General features: G+C 37.0%; 1 long non-coding RNA gene across 2 annotated transcripts in view; it reads left to right on the forward strand.

Annotated features, from left to right (window-relative positions):
• Positions 1–558: 558 nt before the first annotated feature.
• LOC110741405 overlaps positions 559–18753 on the forward strand; it is a 33600-nt gene continuing 15405 nt past the window's right edge. The window contains exons 1-2 of one of the 2 annotated variants that reach the window (XR_002517550.2): positions 559–2022; positions 15362–15487. This is a non-coding gene — a long non-coding RNA (uncharacterized LOC110741405). The remainder of the gene's footprint in view (positions 2023–15361; positions 15488–18753) is intronic. The other variant, XR_002517551.2, reaches the window with a different exon arrangement.

Here is an 18753-nt window from a genome sequence, read left to right on the forward strand (position 1 = left end):
TGAATATTCTTGACCACATCTTTTGGTTAATATGTATACATCTTTAGTCTATATGTAGGTATGAAGTTGCTGGGTCACTAGATGTGGTATCTTTAACTTGAGGAGACAATACAAAGCAGATATCCCAAATAATTCTCCGTTCTGTCAATAGTGTGTGACTGCTTGTTGTTCTTAAGACTAACCAAATCTTGGTATTTCCAGTTATTTGAATTCTGAGGGGTTTGCAGAGGTATGTCTTTATCTTTCCTCGGCTACTATTGAGGTTTAATCACACCACTTTTTTTTTTTTTTTTTTTTTTAGATGAAGCCTTGCTTTTTCACCAAGGCTGAAGTGCAGTAGTATAATCTCAGCTCACGGCAACCTCCACCTCCCGGGTTTAAGCAATTCTCCTGCCTCAGCCTCCTGAATAGCTGGGATTACAGGTGTGAGCAACCATGCCTGGTTAATTTTTGTATTTTTAGTAGAGACGGGATTTTGCCATTTTGGCCAAGCTGGTCTCGAACTCCTGGCCTCAAGTGATTAACTCGCCTTGACCTCCCAAAGTGCTGGGATTACAGATATGAGGTACTGTGCCCAGCCAGTTTAACAAACCCTTTTAATATATTTGTTGGAAATTTGGATATCCTGTTTCATAAAATCCTTGTTCAGTCTCTTGCCACTTTTTGCAAATGAGTTCTGGATTTTTCTTATTGGTAGTTTGAAGTACTTTATTCTATATTAGTCCTTTGTTGATTATATGTGTTGCAAATACTGTGGCTTGCCTTTTCACTGTCTTAAGTGTTTTTTTAATGAAAGGAAACTTCTTAATTTTAATGTAGTCTAACTTATTAATTTCTCCTTTGATTAGTGCTTTTTGTTCTCTGGGAAATATTTCTTAACCTCAAAGTCATTTAGAAGATGCTCACTTGCACGGTCTTTCAGAAGCTTTATTGTTTTTATTTTCACATTTAGAGCTACAATCCTCTTGGATAGGTGATAGGAGTCTGGCTACTACATTTTTCTCCATGTTTTCATTCACCTGTGTCCTCTTTGCTTTAAGGAAAAAAATGAGACTATGGCCTGAGGAAGATGTGACTCTTTTTCTATATATCTGTGCTCTTTATGACTGTCTTTTTACACATTGTCACATTTCCTGAACATAACTCACTCTCCCCCAGTTTATTAAGCATATTTGAGACATAGAATGAATTTCTTAAATAGTATTTTAGTACTCTTGTTTCTTAAGGAGATTAGGACGAAAACATTATGAAACACCCTTGATGAAAACAAAGAAGTTAATGCAGATATATCAAACAGTTTATTCAGAGAGATGCAGGTCATTCTTACTTTTCGAAGTTCTTCCCACTGTTCTCTGCCATGCCATGGACTAGAAGGTTCTATCCTAGGATCACTCTCAATACCTGCATTTAATCAACAATGACATCTCTTTCATTTGATAGTCAGCAATATGAATGAAGAAAGGAGGCTTCCCAGAAAAGAGGCTTCCTGCATTTTACAGCAGGGTTTGATGGGCATTGCGAAAACAAAAGAATGATTCTAGACTGTATGGAAGAGCATGGCTACTTCAGTGTCTGTTGGCATAATTTGTTTTGTGAAAAGCTTGTACATCGCTAGCTAACATATAACCATGACTAAAGTTGTAGAGGTGCTCCATCATGGAACAGGCATCCTTCATGTTTCTTTTGTCCTGCTATTTTACTTTCCACACCAAACACTGTTACAAACACAAACCATTGGTTTAGCATGAAAAGGTTGCAGTAAGGAACGTACAAATGGTGGCTTGCAGCAAGGCCTTGCACACGTTTCTCATGGACAAAATTGGCATTTCTGCCATCTCATGTGCCTCTACTATGGTGATTGCAAAGCTAATATTTTTATGTTTCTCTAAACTGTAGCATCTTTCTGTTTGTTAAATTTATTTTTTTTTTAAGTGTAGGTCAAAATTACAAATGTCTTTTTCTTTGTCTGCTTTCCAGAGTTGACTGCAAAAAATGAAGAGGTTTCCAAGAGACAAGGCCTATGTGAGTGTGTCAGAGGCTAGACTCATCTATGATTTACTTTCCTTTCTAACTCCTTGGGAGAGCACTGTTTTCCTGTCTCTGTGCAGTTTGCAGTTTTTGAAGGGCACACTAATAAAGGCACACTTCTAAGAAAGATAGGAAAGGCCAACTAGTGCTTCTCAACTAGTTTTAAAGAACTTCTGGCTTCTACAGCTATGTGATGATATGCGTAGATATAATTGTTAAGGGCTTATCGTACAACTTAGTAAAAAATTCTGTGCTTTTTCTCTAGTACATGGCCTTTTAAAATGTCAGTAACTTTGTTAATTCCAAGCCAATTATTTTCACACTTTTCAAAGCATGAAATCACACTGGTCATATGTATCTCTATATTGGGATACAATAAAACACACACACACACACACACACATTTACTTATTACTTTCATTCCCAGAGATGATGCCATTGTTCTCACTATTTTAATTTACTATGTGCAAGCTTGGTCAGTATTAAATGTTGATGGTAAAAAGATAAGTAAGATACAGATTCTGACCATAAAGAGATTCTTAGGGTAGAATATGTATACTGATCAAAAGTTAAGCTATGGACTACAATATTTTCATTCTGATTATTCAGAAAAATACCACTTAGGACCTAAAAATTATAGTTAGCGTATTTTGAAAATTTTCCCAGTTCTGATTGCTGGCCATGTGCTCGATGTAAATAAAGAGAAGATCTCTGCTGTGAAGGTACTTACATACCAATATGCTACACTTTCTCACTTTGCATAGATTCAAAATCATGAAGCTACTACAGCAGTGCAATTTTTATTGTTATCTGGTTTTGCTTAATCTCACCGGATGGCTTATTCTTTTTTTATTTTGTTTTATTTTATTTTAAGTTCCAGGATCTATGTGCAGAACATGCAGATTTGTTACATAGGTATACATGAGCCATGGTTGTTTGCTGCACCTATCAACCCATCATCTAGGTTTTTTGTTTTTGTTTTTTTAAGACGAAGTTTCAGTCTTGTTGCCCAAGCTGGAGTGCAATGGTGTGATCTCAGCTCACTGCAACCTCTGCCTCCCAGGTTCAAGTGATTCTCCTGCCTCAGCCTCCCGAGTAGATGGGATTACAGGCGCCTGCCACCACGCCCAGCTAATTTTTCTATATTTAGTAGAGACGGCGTTTCACCATGTTAATCAGGCTGGTCTTGAACTTCTGACCTCAGGTGATCCACCTGCCTCGGCCTCCCAAAGTGCTGGGATTACAGGCATGAGCCACCACGCCCAGCCATCATCTAGGTTTTAAGCCCCATATGCATTAGGTATTTGTCCTAATGCTCTCCCTCCCCTTGACCCCCATCCCTGGACAGGCCCCCCATGTGTGTTGTTCCCCTCTCTGTGTCCAAAGCTTTTCTTTCATAATTTATCTGAGTTGAAACACTATTGTATCCATAACTTTAAATATTTTATATTCTGATATTGAGGAAGTAGATGACCTTTATTAGGTTAGGGAGTGGAGTACTAAAAGATAGTCACTCTTTCATGAAAAGAATGCAAAGCAGAAAGTTCTTGTTTCTGTTGAATTTTGTATAAATATGGCTTTGTCCAGCTAGTGAACTGTATTAAATTTTGACACCATTGCATATCTGTATGGTTTTTTGAGGTAGGAATATGTAATTAATAATTAATAATTTTGACAAAGTACAATTTTTTTCTTTGTTTTTGACTGAGCAATGATCAAATGGATAGATTACTCATGTTAATATTTTGTAATATCTGGATATTTCTATAAACTAAGAATAAGCATAGACAACAGCAGATTGTCCCAGATCATCATTATTAATATAATCATCATGGATTACTCTATAAGGTCAAGATGTCAGTTCTTCACAAATCAACTTATGGGCTTGATGCAATTCTGCACAAAACCCTTATGTGATTATCTGGAACTTGAGGAAATCTTATTAAAATTCACCTAGAAGAGGGAAAAAGCAAGAAGAGCTAAGAAAATATTGACAAAAAAGTTACGGATGGAAGGCTTGTCCTATGAACTCTTAAAAACTAGAACAATTCAGTGATCAAAAACTGTATTTTAACTGTCAATTTAATGTATGTATAGATATGTGAAATCTCAATAACATGTATATGAAAAAATATTCAAATTTAACTAAATCCTAGTATTCAAGTATCTATCTGAAAGTCTATCTATCTGTCATCTATGTATATTTAGAACATTTAACAAGGAAATATGCAAGAACCATATAAAGAGATCTACAGCATTTATTGAGTGATATAAAATTATTTTATTATGTCCCTAGATTAGAAAAGCATGTAGGATAATATAAATGTACAATATAAATTATCTTATGTACCCTGTAGTATACTGTTCAGTACATAAAGTATTCAATGACTATTTCTTAAATGAATGAGTATAAAAAAGTTTGTGTTGTTTTGTAATTATTGGAAGGCTTATTTCAGTATGGAATAAAATCTAAGTAAGTATTGATACATAGAAAATAATTATCAGGATAATTTTGATAAAACATAGTGTCCTAGGTACCTGATAAGAATATGTATGAAGGAGGTAGGTATATTAGTCAGGAGTTTCTGGAGAAACAGAATCAATACGGGGGTGTGTGTGTGTGTGTGTGTGTGTGTGTGTGTGTGTGTGTGTATGTGTGTGTGTGTGCACGCGCGCGCGCAATATATGATTTATCATAAAGAACTGGCTCATGTGATTATGGAGGCTGAGAAGTCCCATAATTGGGTGTCTGCAAGCGGAAGACCCAGGAGAGCTGGGGAGGTAGTTCTGAGAATCAGAGTGCTTGTAGTGTAAGTCTCAGTTGAGGGCAGGAGAAGACTCAGTCAGGCAGAGACTGAATTCCACCCTCCTCCACCTTTTTATTCTGTTTGGCCCTCAGTAGATTGGATGATTGAGGGCAAGCCTTACAGAGTCCACCAATTCAAATGCTAATCTCGTGTGGAAACACCCTTACAGACACATCCAGAAGTAATGTTTATTCTGGGCACCCTGTGTCACAGTCAAATTGACACATAAAATTAACCACAATAGGAAAACAGGAACAGAAAAAAACTCCAAAGTTTGCCAGATTACATGGTGAAACAGGATAAGTAGAAAAATACTTACCCGAAAATAGTGTGTTGGAGAAAGAGAAGCAATCGCCTATATTTAGGCCCTGAATTAGATACTCTTTGTTTGATAGACAGGGCAATGTCAGCTTGGAAACATCTGGCATATCAGGTATTATATTCAAAGCAATAGGATATTGGGAAGACATGCATATTTCTAAGGAAGAGAGAAACTTAGAGTGAGACTTAATGACTGTTCTCTCTGATATATGATTTATTAAAATTCTTTCCAGTATAATTACTCATAAATATGGGAAATCAACTGCAATGTACTCCCAGGAATCAATCAGTTCCTTTTCTTGCTAGATCGATCCCTTGTGGGCTGCTGATCACTATTCCTGGATTTGGACCAGTGATGCAGAGTGCATTCATTATTCATTCACTTATTCCTTCAATAAATATTTGTGAAATGCCTACTCAGTGACAACATGGTGGTGGTATGGCTGCCGATTTAATAGGAATCAGCACATGGCTTCTAGTCTCTTGACTAAAGAGAATGGGAAGTATTGGGGAAGGCAGGGGACACAAATCTGTTTGTCCAAAGAATATGTAGGGTCTGTAGAGTAGCTGGCTAAATTTGTAACTGCCCAAATGGGTTCACCTTACCTGCTGCCTAGACAGAGACACGTTATCAAGACAGGGGAAATACAATAAAGAGTAATTCACACAGAACTGGCTATGCAGGAGACCAGAGTTTTATTATTACTAATTAGTCTCCTGAACATTCGGGGATCAGAGTGTTTTTTTTGGGGGGGTGGGAGGGAGATGGAGTCTTGCTCTGTTGCACACACTGGAGTGCAGTGATGCAATCTCGGCTCACTGCAACCTCTGCCTCCTGGGTTCAAGCAATTCTCCTGCCTCATCCTCCGGAGTAGGTGGGACTACAGGCGCACACTGCCACACCCGGCTAATTTTTTGTGTTTTAGTAGAGACGGGGTTTCACCATATTGCCCAGGCTGGCCTCGAACTCCTGAGCTCAGGCAATCCGCCCGCCTCTGCCTCCCACAGTACTAGCATTACAGGCCTGAGCCATCTGGTCCGAACGGATCAGTTTTTAAGGACAACTTGGTGGGCAGAAAGTCCCAGTGAGTGCTGGAGTGCCAGGAGTGCTGATTGGTCAGGTCAGAGATGAAATCACAGGGAGTCTAAGCTGTCTTTCTGTGCGGAGTCAGTTCCTAAAATCGGATGAGCCAGTTCATGGATCTGGGTGGCACCAGCTGATCCCTCAAGTGCGGGTCTGCAAAATGTCTCACGCACTTATCTTAGGAGCAGTTTAGGGAGTGTAAAAATCTTGTAGCTTCCAGCTGCATGACTCCTACACCATAATTTCTAATCTTGTAGAGAATTTGCTAGTCCTGCAAAGACAGTCTAATCCCCAGGCAAGACGGAGGTTTGTTTTAGGAAAGGGCAATTATCATCTTTGTTTTATACTATAAAGTATAAACTAAGTTTCTCCCAAAGTTAGTTCAGCCTACACCCAGGGCAGGTTGGAGGTTAGAGGCAAGATGGAATTGGTTGGGTCAGATCTCTTTCACTGTGTCAGTTATAATTTTGCAGTGGCGGTTTCAAGTTGTGTGTAGATCACAAAGTGTGTGTTGACTACATGAAAAGTAAACGATAATAAAGAGTTGAGACCAAATCCTAGGAGAAACATGGCGCTATTAGAAATTTTCTTTTTCTTTTACTTTTTTTTTTTTTTTTTTTTTGAGACGGAGTCTCGCTCTGTCGCCCAGGCTGGAGTGCAGTGGCCGGATCTCAGCTCACTGCCAGCTCCGCCTCCCAGGTTTACGCCATTCTCCTGCCTCAGCCTCCCGAGTGGCTGGGACTACAGGCGCCCGCCACCTCGCCCCGCTAATTTTTTGTATTTTTAGTAGACACGGGGTTTCACCGTGTTAGCCAGGATGGTCTCGATCTCCTGACCTCGTGATCCGCCCGTCTCGGCCTCCCAAAGTGCTGAGATTACAGGCTTGAGCCACCGTGCTCGGCCTATTAGAAATTTTTAAGCAAGAGGAGGATATGGTCATATTTGTGTTTTAGACGGAGTGCTTAATCTACAGTACAGAACAGAGATAAAAATCAGACAAGATTGGAAGCTGGGAGATAGGGGCCATTGCAATAATTTAGACAGCAAAGGCTACAGATTTTGTATGTTTCATAGGTTACATATTTTGGGGTCCTTTAGAAAAATACAGAATTTTGAATGCAAAATTAGATGTGAAGCTCTAGAAGGGGCCTTAAGACTCATGAGTTTTATTCTAGATCCACCTTTAGATCCAGTGAAGTAGTTTTGGTGGTCTGAACTATGGTGGGGCAGTAGGAATGAAAAAAGATGAATGAATGAGGAAATTTGAAAAGGAACTTGGTGATTGGATGTGCAAGATGAGAACTATCAAGGACCATGCTTAGTTTTCTGGCTTGTGCAATCAATTGGCTAGATGAAGGGTCTGTTCATTGAGACAGGAAACACAGGAGGGGGGAGTAGATTTTGGTGACAATACGGGAAGTGAAGTTTTGCACCCATGCAAAGTCGAAGTGATTATGAAATATTCAGGTGTGAAGCTCAAGATAGTGAAATTTTCCCACTTCTGATGAGGCTCAATTAATTTTGTCAACTGGGGTGTTCAACATCCTGAGTAGGTGTAGATTTAAATTTGCATAATCCATAGTTAAATGATTATTGCCTTGAAGCCCTATTGCCTAGGTCTGAAAACTAATGCTGGATTATGTAGGACTTTTACTGTTTTTCTAACCCTTACTGTGGTGCCTTTCGGGATGATTTTTTTTTCCTGGTCTGTTGCACTATAATACTGGGACATGTGCTGCTTAGCTAGCAGGTTACCCTGAAGGCTTTTAGTTCTCTGGGGAGGATGAATTTTTGGTTGTATGTGTAGGGTTTCTCTAATGTAGGCCAGTGTCTGAGCTCCCTTTGATTGTTAATCCATAGTCTTGAACTGATTATGCAACCCACGGAGGACCTGCTAAATATAATGTTTTAAAGTTCAGCAGCAAATTTCCTTCTCCACTGTCCTTTAATTTTAAAATGGCTGACAAATTTTTCTTACAGTTTTTATGAAAGTGAAGTAAGATATGACTACCAACGAATATAAAAATCTCCCCACTAGGAAAGTTTTAGACCGTCATCAAATGCCTTAATATAGGAGATAATAATAGAGACTGTTTTGCAACCTAAAATATAGTATTTTCTACTGTGAAGACTGTAATTACTATTTACAGCTAGATTATAGGGAAATCTGTGGGTGTCATGGAATTCAGTTTAAAATTATGGAAACTCTGTTTGCATAATTAAAAGGCTAGTTAATAAATTCCCTCCTATTTTCTAACCTATTTAAGCAGATCATATATGTACCAATATTTCTTTGCTAACTATGGTAGAGAAGACAACCAACTTTAAATCTTCTGTTGCTGAATAATACCCATAATAACTGTGTATAATATATGACTCATAATTAGCGAATATGCTGAGCTTTTTCAAGAAATGCATTAGATATGGCATAGATACAAATTTCTGCTTCATTAAATGACTTTATGGACTATATTTTGCTGCTTTTGCACATGTGATCTTTTCCACTGTTTGATAGCAGGATTACTTTACAGCTTCTTAATGAGAATACCTTTTTTTTTTACTGAAACCTTTTCTGAAGTTTTATTGAAGCTCTGGGTGACCTATTTCTAGCAATTTTAGAGCTCTAACATTTTCTCTCCCTTATTTAAGCAGCTTTAACTTATGTTTGATTAGTAGTTTTAGAAGTAGATTCATAATCTAATTTTAGGAAGAAAATCTTTTCTTAACAGGAGAAAACAAATTTAAAAATAACCTTACATGTCACAAGGTACCTATGAATTATGGAAATGGCTCACATTCCCGGGGCACTGATTGGGTAAAGAGAGTGTGAAAGCCAGAGATGACTTCTCTTAGTTGCATTTTATTCTTAGTTGCATTTCTGCAGGAAAATTTCTCTTTATTAAGACGACTAGATAAATAAGTTCGTTGATGGGTCTAAGGAATGACTGCAATACAATGTTAGGTGCTGTGATGTTATAGTAGTATAGAAGCAGATATGAGATGCTGGTACTGGGTATTTGTAGAATGGGTGGGAGGTTTCCAGGTGTCCAGGTGCCCTATATTTAAGGAAGCTTAATATTCACATTTGAATTTTGGAGCAGCTATGACTTAAACATCAAGAAATATTGTGATAAATGAATTGAGCCCTGAAAGATAAATAGGAATTTACCTACCACAGAACATGGAAAAAGGCTGGAGCAAAAATTTAGAGGCATTAATTCATATGATAATTTTTTTAATTAGAGTAAATTTTAATTTTAGTTCTAAAAGAAATCCACACACTGTAACAAACTGAAACAATACAGACATATGTAATGTAAAGAGGAAATATCCACTTTATGTTGTTGTCCTCCCTATCCCCAGCCTCTATTCATGCCTCTCTCCACATATTTAATGTCAATTCTCTGAGAGCTTCTCCTGAGTTTACTCATTTACATGTCTGTGTGTGCATGCATGTGTGTATGTAATTAGTTTCATTGTTATGTAACTTGCATCATTCAATATGCCTTATCAACCCTTTCCTGTTAGTGCATTTCAGTCTACTCTATACATTTTAAGAACTACTTATCAGCATAGTATAAATATATCATAATTTATTTAACCATTGCCATATATAGGGTGTTTACAATTGCTATGGACTGAAAATCACCCCCTCTGTAATTTTTATGTTAAAATCTTAACCCCCAGGGTGATAGTATTAGGACGTGGGACCTTTGGGAGGAGATCAGGTCATGAAGGTGGAGCCCTGCTGAATGGGATTAGTGGCCTCATCAAAGAGGCCCAAGGAAGTCATTTGCCCCTTCTGTCATGTGAGGACATAGCGAAAAGAAGGCTATCTATGAACCAGGAAGGGGGCCCTCACCAGATAGTGAATCTGCAGGTGCCTTGATCCTGGAATTAGCTTTCCATACTGTGAGAAATAAATTTATGCTGTTTATAAACTGTATCATTTATGGTTTTTTGTTATAGCAGCTTGAATGAAATAAGACAACTATTTTTCTATATTACAAATAATTCTGCAATGAACTTCCATATCCATAATTATCTCCTAATTTATTCCTCTAGTTTTCTTTCCTTTCCCTCTTTTTTCCTTCCCTATCTTCACTCACTCTCTCCATCTCCTCTCACATTTATCTAAACAATACCTTTGTGCACATTTGTGTTTCTGTAGAATAGATCTTGGAAGTGGAATTGCTAGAACAATTAAAATATTGATGTATATTCCTGAATTTCCCTTCCAAAAACTCTGTACCAGCTTACACTTCCATCAAAATTTAGTTGGGTTTATTTCATCATTAATCATGGATTTCTTTGCCTATTTAATGGGAAAAAGTGATAGATAGTCTTCAAATCTTTTTGTTGTTTTGCCTAAAATGGTGAATTTGAATTTGAACATCTCTTCACACATATTTTGGCCCAGTGAATTTCCTTAATTTTTTCTTGTTGATTTTTGTACTACATTATTTTAAAAAGATTTTTTAGAACATCTTTATTCAGTTTGGCTATTATAATTTTTTCTGCTATATGTTTTGCAAATACGTCCTTTAAGAAAGGTTTATTTTCTAAATTTGTCTTTTGTGGTAGAGAAATTTTAAATTTTGATGTAGTCAAATCTGTCAGTTTTTTCCTTGTTTCTGTATTATTTCTTTTATATCTCTTGCCTAAGAAGGACTTTTTCAGATCAAGATTATAAAAACATTCTTAATTTTTTTTTTGTATTTTCATAGTTTTTTTTTTTTTAACTTTAGGTTTTAATACACAGGGAATTTAATTTAAATTTGTATATGACATAGGGTATGGCTGAGATCTAGGTAATCACATCTATCTCATTTTCTTTTTATTTTATTTTATTTTATTTTATTTTTATTATACTTTAAGTTCTAGGGTACATGTGGATAACGTGCAGGTTTGTTACATATGTATACCTGTGCCATGTTGGCGTGCTGCACCCATCAACTCGTCAGCACCCATCAACTCGTCATTTACATCAGGTGTAACTCCCAACGCAATCCCTCCCCCCACTCCCCTCCCCGTGATAGGCCCCGGTGTGTGATGTTCCCCTTCCCGAGTCCAAGTGATCTCATTGTTCAGTTCCCACCTATGAGTGAGAACATGCGGTGTTTGGTTTTCTGTTCTTGTGATAGTTTGCTGAGAATGATGGTTTCCAGCTGCATCCATGTCCCTACAAAGGACACAAACTCATCCTTTTTTATGGCTGCATAGTATTCCATGGTGTATATGTGCCACATTTTCTTAATCCAGTCTGTCACTGATGGACATTTGGATTGATTCCAAGTCTTTGCTATTGTGAATAGTGCCGCAATAAACATACGTATGCATGTATCTTTATAGCAGCATGATTTATAATCCTTTGGGTATATACCCAGTAATGGGATGGCTGGGTCATATGGTACTTCTAGTTCTAGATCCTTGAGGAATCGCCACACTGTTTTCCATAACGGTTGAACTAGTTTACAATCCCACCAACAGTGTAAAAGTGTTCCTATTTCTCCACATCCTCTCCAGCACCTGTTGTTTACTGCCTTTTTAATGATTGCCATTCTAACTGGTGTGAGATGGTATCTCATTGTGGTTTTGATTTGCATTTCTCTGATGGCCAGATGATGAGCATTTTTTCATGTGCCTGTTGGCTATATGAATGTCTTCTTTTGAGAACTGTCTGTTCATATCCTTTGCCCACTTTTCAATGGGGTTGTTTGTTTTTTTCTTGTAAATTTGTTTGAGTTCTTTGTAGGTTCTGGATATTAGCCCTTTGTCAGATGAGTAGATTGCAAAAATTTTCTCCCATTCTGTAGGTTGCCTGTTCCCTCTGATGGTAGTTTCTTTTGCTGTGCAGAAGCTCTTTAGTTTAATTAGATCCCATTTGTGAATATTGGCTTTTGTTGCCGTTGCTTTTGGTGTTTTAGACATGAAGTCCTTGCCCATGCCTATGTCCTGAATGGTGTTACCTAGGTTTTCTTTATATAGTTAGATTTTATTTCTCAGTCTTCTGTGCATTTGGGTGAGGCCCTGTGACTAAACTGTAGCATAGAATGATAATAGAAGTAATGTATGCCACTTCCAGTCTTGGTTCATAAAAATCTTCCAAGAGAGATCCTCTATGTCTACCCTCTTCCCAAATGAACTTGGAGGCCAGGTGTTGAAGATGGTAGAGTCAAATTTGAAAGAGTTTAAATCCCAGAATTATTGCTTAGAGGAGAGTCATACACCAATTAGGAATATCTATTTTTGACTCTGTGTGAACAAGAGAGAAACTTCTTTCAATAGCTTTAAGCCACTGAGATTTTAGGGTTTATCTTTCATAGCAGTTACATAATCAATGCACAGAGTAAGATTGTGACTTAACTTTTTCCAACTGTAAGGTCAATGGTCCTAACACACTTTATTTAATAGCTTGCCATGTACTCTGTAATTTGAAATTCTACTTTTAGCATATCCTATATTTCCATAATTTTAGAAGTGATTCTAGATTCTCTTTTGTTTTATTGAGCTACTCACTTATTCCTGCAACAGTACCATCGTATTTTAACTACTACAGTTTGTAATTTTTCCTGGTATCTGGTAGCAGAATTAGCTTTTAAAATTGAGGTCTGTCTTGTTCCTTTGAAGTATTTCTGTGACTCTTAGAATACAATAGAAAATCTCTAACATGATCTATAAAGCCCTGCATGATTTAGTCACTGTCTGTCTTTCCAGATGTATCCCTCCTTCTCTGCTTCTCAGCTGCTTTAATTTTCTGAAAATGTAAAGTATCTTAGGACCTCTGGACCTTCACAAATGGAAGTTTCACAAATATTTTTCCATTTGCCCGAAAGAGTTGAGTGTATTCAGATAAACTCTTGCTCCCATGTGACTTTGATCTGTTATGTAAAGAGAGAGAAGTCATTACTGATTCCATTTAGTCATGAAGACATTCTTAAGTATAAATAACTTAAGGACATGTGAGGTCACATGGAAAGGAAGAACTTGACTTGGAGAATTTTGAGTTTTTTTCCATATCTTACCCATAGATGAATCAGTTTTCCACTGGCATCACATGTTTCTTATCATGTAAATAAAAAATGATGAATATCAAAGTTTTCTTTAGTAACCCCAGAGACATTGATTGTACCCTATGTTGTGTATTGTACAAGTATGAAATTTAATGGAACTTTTAAGTGTATGGCTTACAAATAAATATTTCAATGTCTAATCTTATTGCATTAACTATAGGCCTGTTCAAGAGCAAAAATAACACTGTATGCAAGGTTTATATAAAATTATAGATCTTTTCCACCTAGGGGTACTCTCTGTCTCAAGCTCCTATATATTGCTGTATAAGTCAAGGTTCTGGCAGCAAATAGCACTGCAAATAGTGTAACTGAAGAGTGTTTTATAGGAGATGACAGACAATGGTGTGGGGTGGAGAAAAAGAAACAAATAAGAGGTGGTGCAGTGCTCCAGAGTTGGTACTAATGGGGTCCTGTTACCAGCCCCAAACCTGAGAGAATCAGGAGAGAGAGAAGTTACTGGAAGTTGAAGACCAGGTCACCTGACAGGGACCATCCCTTTAAAATAGGAGCTTAACTAACCTGCAGTGACATGGCAGAGAGAGCCATGGGAATCAATCCTTGCTCCTGTTGTCTTTCTACTCTGTGGTCTTCTGCTGGAGTCTTCTGTTGGTCAAACCCAACTGGAAGCTAAAGGGGAAGGTAGCCGCATTCATAAGGGCTGTTAAGCTCTTGAAGTTCAAAGCTGGGTAATAAGGATAGAGAAAATTTGGAGGGAGAAAAGAAAATATCCTGCACACGCTGATGTATCTTGAATTTCTTTTTTAGGGTATTTATAGGATGAAGATTAATTTCACATATTCCCAAGTTCCAAACCAGTACTTCCAACACTATCAGTTGAGCCTTGACTTTCCATATTACTTTCTGAACACCCTTCTAAATTATTATGCATACTAGAGTATGTTCTGGAGTATGTGGTCTGGGATATGCTTTTCACTGTTTCATAGTAGTTTTATAAAATGCTTATTTGATTTGATAAGACTTTCCTATATATTTTTTCCTGATTTAAGAGTTTCTCTTAGCATTTAGTATAGATCTAGATGATTAAGTGTTTTCAAACTATATGGAAAAAAAACTTGTTTCTCTACTGTGTGTTATACTTTTACAAATATGTGGAGCATTGTATCTTGTGTGTTATAGGCATATGTAAAGTATGGCCAAATAAATGAATATAAATTTATTTAAGAATATATTGACGTATATATGTTCAAAAATAGTAGAATAAAGCAATGTATACTAGAGTTAAGATTTGAAGACATTACATGACATTTACTTAAATAAAGACAGATTTATACACTCAAATAACAGGATGAATGGTTCTCATGTAAATAGGAAAGACCAAATAAAGCGTTTATTGATTCACTTGATATTATTAAATACATCATGTAAAGGATTCTCACCAGAATGTAAAAGGGGACATGTGTAAATTGGATTTCATGTCCAGATACAAGGGTTCCTCAAGGTGTCTGGGCACTTCCCCCAGTATCAGCTCCAGTGAGGATTCGGGTACTAGGTGTCTAGTACAGAGCTGCTCCAAGATGCAGAAGGGATTCTAAACTTCTCAGAGGAAGGGGGATGCCTTCAAAACTTCTGTTTTATCTGTCTAGGTCATTTATATCACTCCCCTCAACTCCTTATCTTGTTGAATTATCTCTCTTATTAATCTTTAAATTTTTTTTTTTTTTTTTTTTTTTTTTTTTTTTAAGACGGAGTCTTGCGCTGTGTCACCCAGGCTGGAGTGCAGTGGCGCGATCTAGGCTCACTGCAAGCTCCGCCTCCCAGGTTCACGCCATTCTCCTGCCTCAGCCTCCCGAGTAGCTGGGACTACAGGCGCCCGCCACCACGCCCGGCTAGTTTTTTGTATTTTTAGTAGAGACGGGGTTTCACCATGTTAGCCAGGATGGTCTCGATCTCCTGACCTCGTGATCCACCTGCCTCGGCCTCCCAAAGTGCTGGGATTACAGGCTTGAGCCACCGCGCCTGGCCATCTTTAAAGTTTTAACTTATGTTTATACCACTTAATCTTTTACAAATTCTTTCTCAATCTCCAGTCTCTGTCCTCAGTGTTCCTATGAATTCTTGGACTGGTGGCATCACCATATCATCATCATCATCGTCATCATCACAGTTGTGATCACCATCTGAGGCTGATATTTATTCAAATTACTTTGTACCAGGTATTTGGCTAAATAATTTTTATGAGTTATGTCATTTAATTTTTACAATGAAGTAGATATTATAAGTATTCCTGATTTAGAGATACACATTGCATACTATTTGTAATCTTTTTGACTCATCTTCCTCTCTCAACAGTAAGTTCATCTAGGCCTTCGATACATCTTTTATCTTGTATCTTTATATCCCTGGCCTTAAGAATAGTTATCAGTACATGTAGTTATACTCCAAATATCTGAATGAATGTTGGTTTAGTCTATCTTGATCTAATTTCTAGACATAGGTTTTATGTGATCACTTTAAAATAAAGTGACACTTTTTTATTCTTATCATTCAAAGCCACAACATTTCTGGAACAATAATTTATTTTATTAAATCCACTAAAATATTTGTCAAATTAAAATAAAATCCCTCTTGGGTTTTAGTTCTCTGTTCTGTGTGTGTATTTAATTCAAATTGGATGAAAAACTGATAACCATGGATTTCTGCTATTGAAGAAAATGGAATAAAAGACTTCTTGGCAAAATAGTCAGTTTTTTAACTTGCAAATTAAATTATAGTGTAGATTTGCTATCTTGCCCCCATTAACTTCTTGCCCTCTTTGACTATCTGAGTCCCACGGGGATCAGATTTCCCGTAGCCCAATATAACATGCTATTGATCTCCCCTTCTGCTTTGCCACTTTCACCTTCCAGTACAAATTGGCCTGTGTCAAGTGGAGGAAGAATGTGGAGGGGGAAGATAATTAATTTACCCTCACATTGAAATTAGATGCATTCTAAAAGGAGGCAATCATCTGGGCTTGGATCCCTGAGGATCTACCACTTTTGGGTTGTAAATTCCTCAGCTAACTTATTCTAAAGTATCAGGAACATAAGTAAACAAATTTTTCATACATCTGTGTGTACTGGGGTGAAAAGGATTGGATGGTACCCTAAAGTAAAACCTAGCAGTGACCTTTTAGAAGTTTTTACACAGTTTTCATCACATTGTGTCTCAAAGTTGAAATTATATACTCTCAAAATATTGGAAACTTCTTTGAAGCCATGGAAACAGCATGTGAGATGGGAGATGACTGGACAGCAGAATAAGACCTTCCTATTATGACTATTCTTCTTTCACTGTGAATATCTAAAAGTGTATCTTCATAAGTCACTTTCTTTCACTTTCTTTAGTTATAGCTTTGAGAATGTCAGTGCTTTTAGAATCAAAGATACTGTCATAAAAGGAAGCACAAGCCATGGAACTGTTTATAATATGATTATAAACAATTTTTTCTCTAATACTTATCGTTCTGCTTTCATGCTAAATAATGTATTTGAAGATTTGAGTCAGTAATTTTCCTAAGCAGAGTGACAGGAGCCTCCAAGGCATATATACAAGGCTGTTTCACTATTCTGCAGCATTTCAGAATGCCTGTTATTTAATGCAATACAGATAAATTAACATGTAATAAAGCTTCCAGTAGTGATATTAATTTACAACAATAGGAGAACAAAAATGTAGTTAATAATTGTAATTCTTCCAGAGGGTTTCCTTCTTATTTCATTCTATTATGGCAGTGAAAATGTGTTTAGGGAGTAACAGAGTACTGTTCTCCAGAACCCAGTGGCAATCCTCTTAACACTATACTTGTGGTGAATCCCTAAGTTGTAAAATACTCCCTGAATTTTTCTTTTTCTTTTTCTTTCTTTCTTTCTTTCTTTCTTTCTTTTCTTTTCTTTCTTTCTTTTTTTTTTTTTTGTTGTTGTTGTTGCTGTTGTTGTTGTGTCTCTGCCAAGTTTTGGTATCAAGATGATGCTGGCCTCACAGAATGAGTTAAGGAGGAGTTCCTCCTCAATTTTTTACAGTGGTTTCAGTAGGAATGGTACTAGCTCTTCTTTATACATTTGATAAAATTGCGTTCTGAATCCATCTGGTCCCAGGATTTTTTTTTTGGTTGGCAGGCTTTTTATTACTGATTCAATTTCAGAACTCATTATTGGCCTGTTCAGGGATTCAGTTGCTTCTTGGTTCAGCCTTGGGAGGTTATATGTGTCCAGGAATTAATCAATTTCTTCTAGGTTTCCTAGCTTGTGTGCATAGTGGTGTTCATAGTAGTTTCTGAGGGTTTTTTTTTTCCTGTGGGGTCAGTGGTAACATCCCCTTTGTCATTTGTGATTGTGTTTATTTTGGATCTTCTGTTTTCTTTATTAGTATAGCTAGTGGTCTATCTATCTTACTGATTTTTTTTCGGAAAACAAACTCCAGGATTTGTTGATCTTTTATATGGTTTTCACTTCTCAATTTCCTTCAGTTCAGCTTTGATTTTTACTTCTTGTCTTCTGCTAGTTTTGGGGTTGGTTTGCTCTTGTTTCTCTAATTCCTGTAGTTGTGATGTTAGGGTGGTAATTGGAGATCTTTCTAACTTTTTGATATGGGGGTTTAGTGTTGTAAACTTGCCTCTTAACACTGCCTTAGCTGTAGGACTGGACAAAAATTTCATGACAAAGACAAAAAACAAAACTTGACAATGGGACCTAATTAAACTAAGGGACTTCTGCATGGCAAAAGAAACTAACAACAGAGCAGACAGACAGTCTACCAAATGGGAGAAAATATTTGCAAATTATGCATACAACAAGCATCTAATATCCAGAATCTATAAGGAATTTAAACAAATTCACAAGCAAAATGTAAACAACCCAATCAAAAACTGGGCAAATGACATGAACAGACACTTTTCAGAAGAAGACATACACATGGCCAATAAGCATATGCAATAATGCTCAACATCACTAACCATTAGAGAAATGCAAACTAAAGCCACAATGAGATTATCATTTCACACCAGTCAAAATGGCTATTACTGAAAAGTCAAAAAATAGCAGATGCTGGTGCAGTTACAGAGAAAAGGGAATGCTTATACACTGCTGGTAGGAATGTAAGTTAGTTCAGCCCTTGTGGAAGGCAGTTTGGCAATTTTTGAAAGAACTTAAGACAGAATTACCATTTGATCTGGTTATCCCATTACTAAGTATATACCCAAAGAAATATAAAACATTCTACCTTAAAGACACATGCATGCATGTGTTCACTGCAGCACTATCCACAATAGCAAAGACATGGAATCAACTTAAATGACCATACTTGATAGGCTGGATAAAGAAAATACGGTACACATACACCATGGAACACTATGCAGCCATAAAAAATAAACAAGATCATGTTCTTTGCAGGAATGTAAATGGAGCTTGAAATCATTATCCTAAGTGAACTAACACTGAAA

The sequence above is a fragment of the Papio anubis genome, chromosome 13, assembly GCF_008728515.1.
Source record: "Papio anubis isolate 15944 chromosome 13, Panubis1.0, whole genome shotgun sequence".
Taxonomy (NCBI): Eukaryota; Metazoa; Chordata; class Mammalia; order Primates; family Cercopithecidae; genus Papio; species Papio anubis.